General features: G+C 40.2%; 1 long non-coding RNA gene and 1 other non-coding gene across 3 annotated transcripts; both read right to left on the reverse strand.

The window, feature by feature from the left end:
• Positions 1 to 2,504: 2,504 nt before the first annotated feature.
• Positions 2,505 to 10,966, reverse strand: LOC143641993 (uncharacterized). Of its 2 annotated transcripts, none has more exons than XR_013155561.1 (3): positions 10,776 to 10,966; positions 4,947 to 5,116; positions 2,505 to 2,575 (listed from the first exon to the last, which is right to left on the reverse strand). It is a non-coding gene; the product is annotated as an uncharacterized LOC143641993 (long non-coding RNA). The 2 variants fall into 2 exon arrangements; XR_013155562.1 differs by lacking the exon at positions 2,505 to 2,575 and adding an exon at positions 4,158 to 4,232.
• Positions 10,967 to 11,188: 222 nt separating this feature from the next.
• Positions 11,189 to 11,261, reverse strand: Trnav-cac (transfer RNA valine (anticodon CAC)). The gene has a single exon. It is a non-coding gene; the product is annotated as a tRNA-Val (tRNA).
• Between the last annotated feature and the right edge of the window lie 1,956 nt (positions 11,262 to 13,217).

Here is a 13,217-nt window from a genome sequence, read left to right on the forward strand (position 1 = left end):
TTTTGAGACAGGGTCTTCTTGCTAATTTGCTGAGGCTGGCCTTGAACTTGTGATCCTCCTCCCTCAGCTTCCTAATTAGGTGGAATGACAGATTTATGCTACCTGCCTGGTAGTTTCTTCTTAATAGTAGTAGTGATTGTATCTATAAAGGTATATATCTCTCATCCACAAACTCCCTTGCAATGTAATATGGACAATTATCCTTCAAGAGGCTGCTTGTTTCTCTTCTCTTTGAATCTAGGTTGGTTCTGTGATCTGTTTTGACCAATAGAATGAGATAAAAAGGCTGAAAACTTCGAGGTTGAAATTTTCTTTTCTTTCTTTCTTTTTTTTTTTTTTTTTGGTACTAGGGATTGAACCCAAGGGCACTTTACACCAACCTCTACTTCCTCAATTCTTTTTTATTTTTTGTTTGCTTATTTTGAGATAGGGTCTTGCTAAGTTGCTGAGGCTATCCTTGAACTTGTGCTACTCCTGCCTCAGATTCCTAGTCTCTCTGCTTCCTTATAGGCTCACTGGATTCCAAGTGCATTCTAAAATAAACAAATGAAAAATGTATCACTCTCAAAAAAAAAAAAAAAAAAAAAAGAAAAAAAAGAAAAAAAGAAAACAAAATCTTGTATCACTTCAACTTAAGTCAAAAGCTCACTTAAATTACAAAGGAATATAGAGTCCTTCTCTCATGTAGATACACAGAAATAGATAACCAAGATAGAATATTTTGAGGTTATTTAGCACCTCCAGGTAAATGCTTGGTTCCTCCATCTTATGGCTGATTGTGTTTTTCAAGAGGATTATTACAAGATATTACATACTGCATCCTTTTCCTAAATGTGAGGTTTAAACCAGGTGCCCTGGTATAGGATTGTAGTCCCAGTTACTTAAGGCGGCTGATGGTTACAGTCCAGGAGTTTGAGGCCAGTCTGGGCAACAAATACCCCTGTTCCCTTTGCCATTCCTCTCCCTGGCTGACACTCCTTCTAGCACTGGCCCCAACTTCAGGGTTTTACTGGAATACTCAGAAGTGCCCTGCAAAAGGTGCAGAAGAATGTACTGTGCTTAAGACAGAAGTGTTGCTGGCCCATAGACCTCATCTGGAAGTTTCCTCACTGCCTTACCTGTGGGAGGGTGAGGGCAGAAGTCAGACACACTCCTTCCATGATAGGGGGAGGGATCACAATTCCTTATTAGACGTTACCCTCTCTTAAGATGAAGTATTGTTTTTAGGACTGGTTTTAAGCGATGCCCCAATATAAAAAAGAATTTGTGAACAATCAATATAAATGAGCGACCAGGGTCTGGCTGGGAGCATAGCTCATTGATAGAGGGCTTGCCTAGCTTGTAGGAGGCTCTGGGATCAAATCCTGGCATAATAACAACAAAAGGAAACCAGAGTTTGGATCTTGCTCAATTACTTAACAGAATGGGATATCAAGATTGCTCTACAATTTCTTTCTTTTTTTTAAAAATTTTTTTATTAGTTACTCAAAACATTACAATGATTTTGACATATCATACATTTGATTCAAATGGGGTACATAATCTTATTTTTCCACGTGTACAGATTGCAGGATCACATTGGTTATACAGCCACGTTTATACATAGGGCCATACTAGTGTCTATTGTATTGTGCTGCCCTTCTTATCCCCCCTCCCCTCCCCTTGCCTCCCATCACCTCTTTCTACCCAATCTACTGTGACATGAGACCCTCATGGTTATGCAAAATTACATATAAGATGGTGTGTGAGGGGGAAGAAAAAAAGAAAGAGAAACATGTCTACAATTTATTTCTTCATCTGTAACATTTTGATAATCGTTTTTTCATAAGATTGGAAGGATTAAATGATACTATAAGTTAGTCTGATTCAACGATGTAAAACAAACGTTAGTTATTATGATTAGGAAGACTCCAAAACCATGAAAGAGAACTGCTGAACTGTGAAACTCAGAATTTCCCTGGTTGATATGTTCACAGAACCCTTTAGAATAACACCTACAATTGGGATGAGAGTGGATTAAGGTGGAGAAGGCCCAGCTGGAGTGAACAACCTCTGCTGGAACTCAGAGCACAGGGTGCGCCAGTCGTGGCTCCGCTCTATCCTTCCGGGAAAGACCTTGACCCCCGGCTACGTCAGACTCCCAGGACAGGACGTCCGGGCTCGCCCTTCCTCCCGGCGCCGCCACACTCCGCGCTCTGCTCCTTTTCCCTTCCATTGGCTCGTGGCCAGGGACTGTCGTCCTTCCCCACTGCTGGGAAATGAGGTCAGCCCTGACAACCCTTCCCGCGATGACTCAGGACTTCCCTGAAAAGCTCCTGACCTCCGCGGGGCGGGGCCTCCCTGACCTTGTGAGAAACTGCACCGAGTTTTCTTGGGGCGTCAGGTCTCCCGCCTAGGAGAGGAGGTCTTCCCGACTTAAGGTTAGGCGGGCAAAGTTGGCGGATGTGCAGGGTCGGCGCCCAGTTCTGCTGCAGCTGGGCACCCACTTGTGACTTGCGCTCTGCGCCGGCAGGCCCCAGGCTTGGCTCAGCTGTTGCCTCCCCAACAAGGGGGTTAGTAGCAACCTGGATACCCTCTGGAATAGAAAGGGGAAGTCACCACCATGTGACTGATTTATTTGGGGGAAATGCCCCTGTTTGAAAACGCACTCATAATCTATTTTTCACAAACTAGTTTTTGTTTGTTTTTAACCCCTTCCTATTGTGTTGTACTGAGGATTGAACCCTGGGACACTTTACCACTGAGATACAACCCCAGCCCTTTACTATTACTGTTGTAATATTATCATTATTACTATTTTTATTATTATTATCATCATCATCCTGGGGATTAACTCAGGGGCACTTTACTACTGAGTGCATTCCTGGTCCTTTTTATTCTGAAACAGGATCTCACTAAATTGAGAGCTGGCCTTGAACTTGTGATTTTCTACCTGAGCCCCTAAATCACTGGGATTACAGGCTTGCACCACCGTGCCTGGCTCCTTTCTCATATTTTGTATGTTTTATTTCTCATATTTAGTATGTTTATTTCGTCTGCCCACTCCAGTTTGTGCTGCGCTGACATTTTTCACTTAAGAATATTTCACATACATTTCCCACGTTCCTATTTTGTCTTTTTTTTTTTTTTTTGTCCCAGAGATTGAACCCCAGGGGTGCTTCACCACTGAGCACATCCCCATCCCTTTTTAATATTTTATTTAAAAGCAGGGTCTACCTAAATTGCTTAGGGCCTTGCTAAATTGCTGAGGCTGGCTGTGATCCTCCTGCCTCTGCTTCCCAGCTGGCAGGATTACAGGCATGTGCCACCATGTCCTGCCATATTTTGTCTTAATGGTTTTTTTTCATCTTAAAAACATTGGATAATTTTTGAATAGGTAATATGTAGACACAATAAAAACAAATTCAAACATTAAAGTATACACTAGCCTCCTCTTAACCAAGGGGTAAGTCCAAGATTTCCAGTGGATGCCTGAAACTGGGGAGAATACAGAACCTTATATGTGTAGTCTGCCTTAGAAAAAGGGATTAGTATTGGGCATGGTAGTGCTAACCTATAATCCCAGAAAATAGGGAGACTGAGTCAGAAGGATCAGGAGTTCAAAGCCAGCCTCACCAATGTCGAGGTGCTTAGCAACTCAGTGAGACCATCTCTAAATAAAATAACAAAATAGGGCTGGGGATGTGGCTCAGGGTTGAGTGCCCCTGAGTTCAATCCCTGATACCAAAACAAAACAAAAAACAAACAAACAAAAGCCCCTAATACAATGTAAATAGTTGTATTGTTTGTTAGGGAATAATGGCAAAAATGTCTATACAGTACATATTTATTTTTCCCCTCAAATTTTCAATCCACAGGTGTTTAAATCCATAGGTTCAGAACCCAGAGGTAGAGCCGAGAGTACTGCTTTTTTTCCTATACATAATACTGTATGATAAAGTTTAATTAATAAAGTAGGCACAATAAGACTTTAATAACAATAAAATAGAACAATTATTGCAAAATATTATAATAAAGCTTATTTAAAACTTATTAGTTATTTCTTGAATTTTACATTTAATATTTTCAGATTGAGGCTGACTTCAGGTAACTGAAGCCGAGGAAAGTGAAGCTTTGCATAAGGAGGAGGGGACTTTTAAAAGAGAAGTCTTTCTCCATCTCTGCACTTGAGTTCCCAGAAGCACCCACTAATTCCGGTTTCTTGTATGACCAGTTGCTTGTAGATCATCTATCTATACATGTACATACAGTAGTTACATGTGTACAAATTTATTTCCTCTATTTTTTTCCTTACCCAAATATATGTTACACACTGCTCCACACTCCAGTCTTTTCCATTAGCAATGTATTTGGGAGACCTTGAGCCAGTCCATATGCAACATGAAAAGTGTGTTAAACTCTTTCTGTGGTCTTGAAAGTACTTCCAACTTTTTGCCCCTATAGGCAAAGGGCCCAACTATAATAATTAAAGATGCTTTTCTGGCCTTGACCTTGTATTGGCTGTTTTTCAGCAGAGAAAACTTTCCAGTACTCTTATTGGAGTTCAGCAGAATGTTGATGCCTGAGGCTCCTGACTCAACCTGATGGAACCAATTTTCCCATTAGTGTATGTAGCCCTAACCTGCAGTATTTAAGCCTCAGAAGAATTACTGACCTGGGCAGTGGCTTTTAAATAGAGCCTTTCTTCCTAATGCTCATCTCTCAGACATTTGTTTTTCTGAAGGATGAACTTCTGGACCTGGGTTTGGTAACATAACTACTTGGAGTTAATGCAGATCCCATGAAAGGGCTCAGTCCCACAACACTGCCCTGCCCCATTTTAGATGTCAAGTCCCAAGTTGTCACCTGTACTTCTGATTAATTGGTTATAAATTGAGAGTTCCCATAACCCCCTTTGTATTTGATAATCTGCTTTAACAGCTCACAGTATTCAAGGAGATACTTACTTATATGTAGTGGATTTTTTTTTACAAAGCACAACCAAATGGAAGAGGCACACAGGGCAAAGTATCAGGGAGGGCCTTGGAGCTTCCAAGTTCTTTTCAGGAATGCCACCCTTCCGGCACCTTGTTCTGTTCACCAACTTGGAAGCTGTTTATTGATCCAAACTCAAAAACTGCAAAAATAAAAAGGAGTTTATTTGGGGATTTAAGAAAATTATTATTTGGGGGGGCTGGGGCTCTGACTCAGTAGTAGAGTTCTTGCCTTGCACGTGTGAGGTACTGGGTTTGATCCTCAGCACCACATAAAAATAAATAAACAAAATAAAAACAACAACAACAAAAAAGAATTACAATTTGGAGCTAAGGTGCAGTGGAACACTCCTGTAATCTCAGCCACTTGGGATGCTGAGGTAGGAGGATTACAAGTTCAAACCCAGCCTCAGCAATTTAGCAAGGTTCTAAGCAACTCAGCAAGACCCTGTCTCTAATAAAATATTTTAAAAAGGGCTGGAGATGTGGCTCAATTGTTAAGTGCCCTGGGTTCAATCCCTGGTACCAAAACACCAAAGAATTTCATTTTGGGAGACACACAGGTTCAAAAAGTTCTAAATCAGTGTTCCAAATAAGGCAGAGAAAGTGGGAACTTTAGTGGGCAAGGAGTGCAAAGAGATAACAATTCTTTGTAGGAAACTGTTAGTCAGCTTTTTGTTGCTGTGACCAAAATACTCAATAAGAACAACTTAGAGGGGCTGGGGTTGTGGCTCAGTGGTAGAGCACTTGCCTCCACATGCATGGAGCACTGGGTTCGATCCTCAGCACCACATAAATAAATAAAATAAAGGTATTGTGTCCATCTACAACTAATATTTTCTTTTAAAGAACAACTTAGAGGAAGAAAAGTTTATTTTGCTCAGTTTCATAGCTTTAGTCCATGATAAGATGACTCCATTGCTTTGGGCCCAGGGTAAGGCAGAACATCAGGGCAGAAGGGCTGCTTGGTTTATGGCATTCAAGAAGCAGAGAGAGCAGGGAAGGAGACACAGGGAAGATGAACCCTTCTAGAAGGGCTGCTTGGTTTATGGCATTCAAGAAGCAGAGAGAGCAGGGAAGGAGACACAGGGAAGATGAACCCTTCTAGGGTATGCCACCAGTGAGTCCTCCAGCCATTCCCCGCCTGCCTATAGTGACCCACTTACCACCCAGTCAGTCCATTCAAACTAGGATGGACTGATTAGGTTACAGCTATAAGTATCCAATCATTTTACCTCTGAACATTTCTGCATTAACCCTGAAGCTTTTTTTTTTTTTTTTTTAATTTTTGTTTTTTTTGTTTTTTTAATATTTATTTTTTAGTTTTCGGCGGACACAACATCTTTGTTTTGTATGTGGTGCTGAGGATCGAACCCGGGCCGCACGCATGCCAGGCAAGCGCGCTACCTCTTGAGCCATATCCCCAGCCCCAACCCTGAAGCTTTTAAAAACCATAACAGTGTTAGAAATAAGGAGGTGCCACAAGAAATCAAACACATGTCAAAAATGCATGAGCAAGGCAAAATTTTACTTCTGTCAGAAGGGCTTGCCACAGGAAACTGACTAGCAAGTGGCCTGGGTGGGGGTCTGCCTGCTGAATCTATTGTAGTGCTGTCCTTCACTCTGATTGGAGGAGTTTGGGATTACAATCTACAGGAATGGCTAATTTTAGAACTTGGGAGGAGGGAAAAGGGAAGGGCAACAACTGGATCCAATTAAAGATTACTACTTTATTCTGAAAATGGACACAGACTTTCTTTTTTTTTATATTCATTTTTTAGTTGTAGTTGGACACAATACTTTACTTTTTAAAATTTATTTTTATATAATGCTGAGGATCCACCCCAGGGTCAAACGCATTCAAGGTGTGCACTCTACCACTGAGCCACATCCCCAGCCCCTATGGGTCACCAGACTTTCTATTTCTCATAACAGAAACTTCTGTTGAAACTGAGAAAGAATAGATACTGTATGACAAGAGCCATGTGAACAACAGACTATAGAGAATGTCTATACTTAGTAAAAATATCATAAGATAACCTCCTGATATGCACTTTGAGTGGCACAGTATAATTAATTATCTGTTCTAGATTCTTGCAATCAAAGAACTATTTCAGTCACTTTTTCTTGCTGCTGTGACTAAAGGGCCCGACCAGCACAATTATAGAGGAGGAAAAGTTTATTTGAGAACTCATGGTTTTAGAGGTCTTAGTCCATAGAAGGCTGGCTTCATTCCTTGGGGTTGAGGTGAGGCTGAACATCACAGCAAGAGAGGGTGGTGAAGGAAAGCAGCTCACATCATGGCCACTAGGAAACAGAGACTCCACTTGTCAGATAGGAATATATACCCAAAGCCACGCCCCAATTCCAACCTCCTCCAGCCACACCCTGCTACTTCAGTTAATTCCATTAACTAACTGATTAGGCTAAGGGCATAACCCAATCATTTTACCTCCAAACCCTCTTGCATTGTCTCACATGTGAGCTTTGGGGGGTGGGGGGGACACAATAACAGTAACCAAAGTTTACATTTCTAGAATCACACATTCTACTTCTTTTCTTTTCTTTTAACCAAATTATTTTTTATTGAACTCTTACAATATCCTAAGGTGCATTCTACTTCTTCAGGGCTTCTAGAGTCCATTTAAAAAAATTCTTTCAATGATGTTTTTCATCCGAAAATTTTTCCTTTTATTTTGACAAAGCTCTCTAAGCCCTGTTGTTTAGGGTTCTATGTAAGTTCCATTGCATATGCATGATTGATCAAATCATTGACTATTGGGGATTAAGATAATCTCCCACCCTTTTCCCCCTCCTAGAGGTACTTTTGTCTGCTCACTCAGGAACGTAAACTTCATGAGGGTAGGGATTCTTTTTTTTTCTTTTTTCTGAATCCCCAGAGGTTAGAACAATGCCAAGCGTGTAGTAAACACTCAGTAAATATGTGTTTAATAAAGAAGTATGATGGCTTCATCAGAGCAAGAATTAGCAGACAACCTGGCACCCGTCAAGGAGAAAGAAAAGTGAAATGGAAGGTAGCTACCTTGGGATTACTTGCAGCAGTGGGAAACAAAAGGATCAGGTGTGCACCTAGCAACAGCGGTAGACCATAAAGTCATTATCCTGAGTGAAAAAAATCACATGCAAAATTAAGAAATACTTATGTGTAAGAAAACTATACATTTTATCAGGATATAAACTCAAACTCATTGGAGAGGATCACACCAAGATAGAGAAATGTGATGAAAGAGGCAGAATGAGGTGGCATGTGCCTGTAATCCTGGCTATTTGGGAGGCTAAGGGAGAACAATTGTGAATTTGAGGCCAGCCTAGACAACATAAGCAATATAGTGAAACTTTGCCTTTAGGAAAAAAAAAGAAAGAAAGAAAACAATTTTTAAAAGAATAGGATAATAGGAAATAATAAATGAAGACAAAAATAAGCAAGATAAAAGCCTTGCTCCATCCATATAAATAAAGAGCAATGAATTGAGATTAACACTTTTCCTGAGCTTTGTTGAAAAACGATTTAATACTGTGAATATAGTTTTGTTTCATATGACTGTGTGTGTGTGTGTGTGTGTGTGAGAGAGAGAGAGAGAGAGAGAGAGAGAGAGAGAGAGAGAGAGAGATTATGAGACTTAAACTCAGGTCTTCACACATGCTAGGAAAATATTCTATCACTGAGCTATACCCCAGCCCTTTTTTTTCTTTTCTTTTGAGATAGAGTCTTGCTAAATTGCCCAGGTTGCTCTTGAACTTGGCAATCTCCCTACTTCAGTCTCCTAAGTAACTGAGATTACAAGCATGAACTATACAACATTTTTTATAAGAAACTTAAAATATGTATTTTATATAAATGTTCAGAAGAGACTTCAAATATGCCCACCCCCCCAACCAGGAAATACTAAAAACTTTGTTATATTAAGACATAACTGACATATAATAAACTGGATTTATTTAGAATGTACAAGTTTTAGCACATGTATTTGGCACATGTTTTTTTTTTTCTATAAAATATATTCCCAAAGCTCAATATGTTTATTATCAAAAAACAGACTTCTTATTAACAATCGTGACATGAAAGAAACAGAAAATGTTTTCTGTATCCACCCATGGAACACCATCACCAAGATCCAAAACTTACTCACTCATTAGGCAAGGTAGGCATGCTTCATAAGGTTCACACACATGTTTTATTTATTTTAAATTTAAAATTCTATAATATAGTTTAAATTCTTTTAAGGTCTTTTATATCAAAGAAATATTTTATAATATATTAATAATCATCTTTATACATGTGGAGCTATAAAATATTTTTATATTAGTATATTTTTAAATATCAGAATTTTATGATGCAAGGGGCCCACAAAGATAAAAGAATCTAGGGCCAGTGAAGGTTATCTTGCAGCTCTGCCACAACTAGGACAAGGAACATATCCCTTACTCCACTTCATTTCTTCATGTCCCTTTTCTATAGAGCCTGCCCATCTTCCTCTCCCATCCCCAGGCAATCACTAATCTACTTTCTGTCACTATAGATTGGTCTTTATTATTGCAGTGCTGGAGATTGAATCCAGGATTCTCAACTATGCTAGGAAGCACTGTACCACTGAGCTACACCCTAACCCCTTTCTAAAATATTATATATATATAATCATCCAGTGCTCTTTTTTGATTAGGCACAATTATTTTGAGATTGATGTTGTATCAATTTTTTTTTTGTTAATATAATTCCATTGTATGGATTCATCTTTCATCCATTGACTGACATTTGAGTTGTTTCCACTTTAGGGCTAATTACAGAGTGGCCTTTGTACAGGCATTTGCTTTTTTTCCCTCTTGTACAAATACCTAGAAATTAAGTGGACGAATCACATTGTGGTAGTATAGCTTTGGAGGATGGCTGCTGGGATTAGACTCAGAGCCTCCAGCAGGCCAAGCACATGCTCTATCTCTGAACTACACCCTAGCCCTAGTTTAACTTTTTAAGAAACCGCCAGATTACTTGGCTGAAGAATCATAAGTTCAAATTCATCCTGAGGAACTTAGCAAGAATCTATCTCAAAGTGTGTATGTGAGGTGGGTGGAGGGGACATAGAAATATAGTTCAGAGTGGTAAAGCCACCCTGGATTCTATCCTTAGTACCAAGGTGGTGGTGGATATGGGATGGAGGGGGCGAAGAAAGAAGGAAAGAAAGAATAAACCAAACTTTTATCCAAAGTGGCTGTACCATTTTACATTCCTATCAGCAATGTTTTAAGTTATCAGTTCTTCCATATCCTTTCGAACTTAGTATGATCAATCTATTTAATATTCTAATATGTGTGTAATGGTATCTTATTTTGTTGTTAATTTGCATTTCCCTAATGATTAATAATGTTGAAAATCTTTTCGTGTGATTATTTGTCATCTCTATATGTCCTTTGGTGAACATATACAGATGGCAAAAAAAAAAAAAAAAATCTATAAAAAGTGTCTGTTCAAACTGTTTGCCCCCTTTGGGGAGGGTGAATATGAAAATAAATTTTTAATTAAAAGAAAATAAATATCGTTTCCATCTGAAGCAAGGGTTTTGAGATTCCTTGTGGGAAAGGCAGGGAGGGAGAACGAGGGAAGAATTTTCGTGTGTGAGAACTGGATGGCGACAGGTTATATGGGAAAATAAAATGAAGACAGGTTTGAGCAGCACGGTAGAGCACGGTGACTTGTGACTCTGGCTCTGCCAACACTTCGATTCACTTCTCTGTACTATGGTGGGGGCTGAGGATCCGGCAGTCTGTGTAAAGCAAGATACTCACGCGGCACACGATTGGGCCTCGATACCAGTTTGTAAAACCTGGAGGAGATCGATGCTTCGCAGCCTGATCCGAAGAGGCTGGAGCCTGACAAAGGATCTGAAAAAGGGACCGCCCTTCAGAACTCGCCCTCGGGCCAGGACTTAGTCCTTTGAGGTCCACATCCAAACAAAACGATTTCTTTCCTTGAGCAGCCACTTCTGGCTCCCAGTTTACCAGGAGCGCCCTCCCGGGGTCAGAAAAGACAAGACATAGAAACTGAAGAGTCAGCCCGACAGCACAGGACCTGTGTCATTGGCCCGGAGGGAGAAAGTCACCCAATGCTACCACCTCCGCAAGGGGGCGCCATCGGATGCCTCTTGAACTGTTTTTTCCAGCCCGCGTCGTGATGCCGGAAAAATAAGAAACCCAGACATTGTTTCCGCCCGGTTTCGAACCGGGGACCTTTCGCGTGTGAGGCGAACGTGATAACCACTACACTACGGAAACCGTTGGCTGCCGACTCTTCGCAAATCACCCTTGAAACGTAATGGTTCATCGCTGCGTCCCCAGTCCATAGGAAAAGTCTGGGGCCAGCCAGCTAAGGTCCCCCGTCGCACTCAGAGTGCAGGGAAGGAGTTAACAAGCCTGAGTTAGGCCCAAGCTACTCTCGGGGAATTGTAACCACAGGGACACACAGAGAACTTGATGGTGCCTACTCAGGAAACTTCCAGCACAATTAGCCAGGACCCCGAGGTCATAAGGCAAGAGCTTTCCTTTCCTGTCAATCAGGCTACAGGGTGCTACTGGGTGCACTGCTCTGGAATCCAGCTTCACTGGCACTTTGCGCGAGAGATAAAAATAGAGCATTTAACCCCAGGCAGAAAGAGACATAAGTGATGGACTTGGTCTGAAAGAAGCCAATATTTAAAACAATTTAAAAATAGACTTTAGGTTGGTGCAGCACTTAATTTAGGAGACATTTGCACACTTTCTCATTTAGAAACGGTATTAAAAACTGTTTTAAAAATGGAGAGACTGAAGTAAATTTGACTGGCTTAAGATGGAACAGCCTGGAGTAGAAAGTGGATTGTGGATGAAGAAGTAAAGGAGGAATGTTAAGGGATTGGGAAATGGTAGTGTTGAGCCTTATAAACTAGAGAGTTTATAAGGCTACGTCATGTTCATAGAAAATTCATTTAAATTGGCTTAAATAATAAAGGGAAAATATTGCCTCAAGTGCTGGGTAAATGTGGAATACAAGCAAGTCTTTACAGAGGCTCAAAAATTCTCTTGGTCCTTCTATGCTGTGTGCAAAAGGAATGAGACATGCTACTTAATTGAAGTCAAGTTGTTGCAGGAGAGTAGGGAGCTGAAGCTTCAAACCTCATCAGCTCTTATGTTCTGACAAAAGAAAATTTAAAGTAAGGAACAAAAAGCCAAGCAAGATAATTTTATTAAAGAGAATTTTATTATGTCTGGACCTTTCATGGTGACTCCAATGACTTTCCGCTGTTCCACCTTTTAAAGGTCCCACCATCAATAAACTAAATACCAAGATTCTAATGCATGAACCTTTGGGGACACACTCAAATCATATTCAAACTATAGCAAATTTTCAAAATGTGATAGTATGTACTTACAAAAATGGGTTCATGGTATAAGTCTTATGCTGTATTCACTGTATTTTTGTAAATATGGTGTATTTTGCACTCTATCCATGTTGCTAAGTAAATCTATGTATTAGATATCTGAGTTTCCCTTTTGTTAAAAAATTGGTACTGAGGAGTGGGTTGCTGTATCTATACCTGAAAGTGTACCTTAGAAATATGAAACTACTTTTTTCTTTTACAGGGACTCACAACTGGAAACAATTTTTCTTGACTCTCAGATAAGACTTGGGACTTGGGTTTCTGAGTAATATTGGAACAAAGTTAAGACCTGGGGATAATGAAGGGTGATGTGAAACATTTTTGCATTGTGAGACAGATATGAACCTTGGGGGCCAGGGGTGGGAATATGGTTTGGATATTGAGTTTGTCCAAATAAACCATGAGCCAAATAAACTTCTTTATTTTTCACATTTCCCAGCCTTAGATATTTTTTGTTAAACAACAAGAAACAGACTACAATAAAACTAAACACACTCTCTCATATACATAAATAGCAATATCATAGCCAGGTATGATGATGCATTACACCTGTAATCCCAGCTATTCTGGAGGCTGAGTCAGGAGGATTGCAAGCAGGAGGCCAGCTTTGGGATATAGTTCAGTTGGTGGAGTGCTTGCCTTGCATAGGAAGGCCCTGGGTTCAATCCCCAGCAACATACACAAAAGGCTAAGAATCTAGCTCAGCAGTAGAGTATTCCTGGATTTAGTCTAATCTGCCCACTAAGTCATTCAGGGTCACTCCAGATGAATTTGAGTTGGCATGAAATAACAACGTGGAGAAAATACCTTTTTC

The sequence above is a fragment of the Callospermophilus lateralis genome, chromosome 7 (assembly GCF_048772815.1).
Source record: "Callospermophilus lateralis isolate mCalLat2 chromosome 7, mCalLat2.hap1, whole genome shotgun sequence".
Taxonomy (NCBI): Eukaryota; Metazoa; Chordata; class Mammalia; order Rodentia; family Sciuridae; genus Callospermophilus; species Callospermophilus lateralis.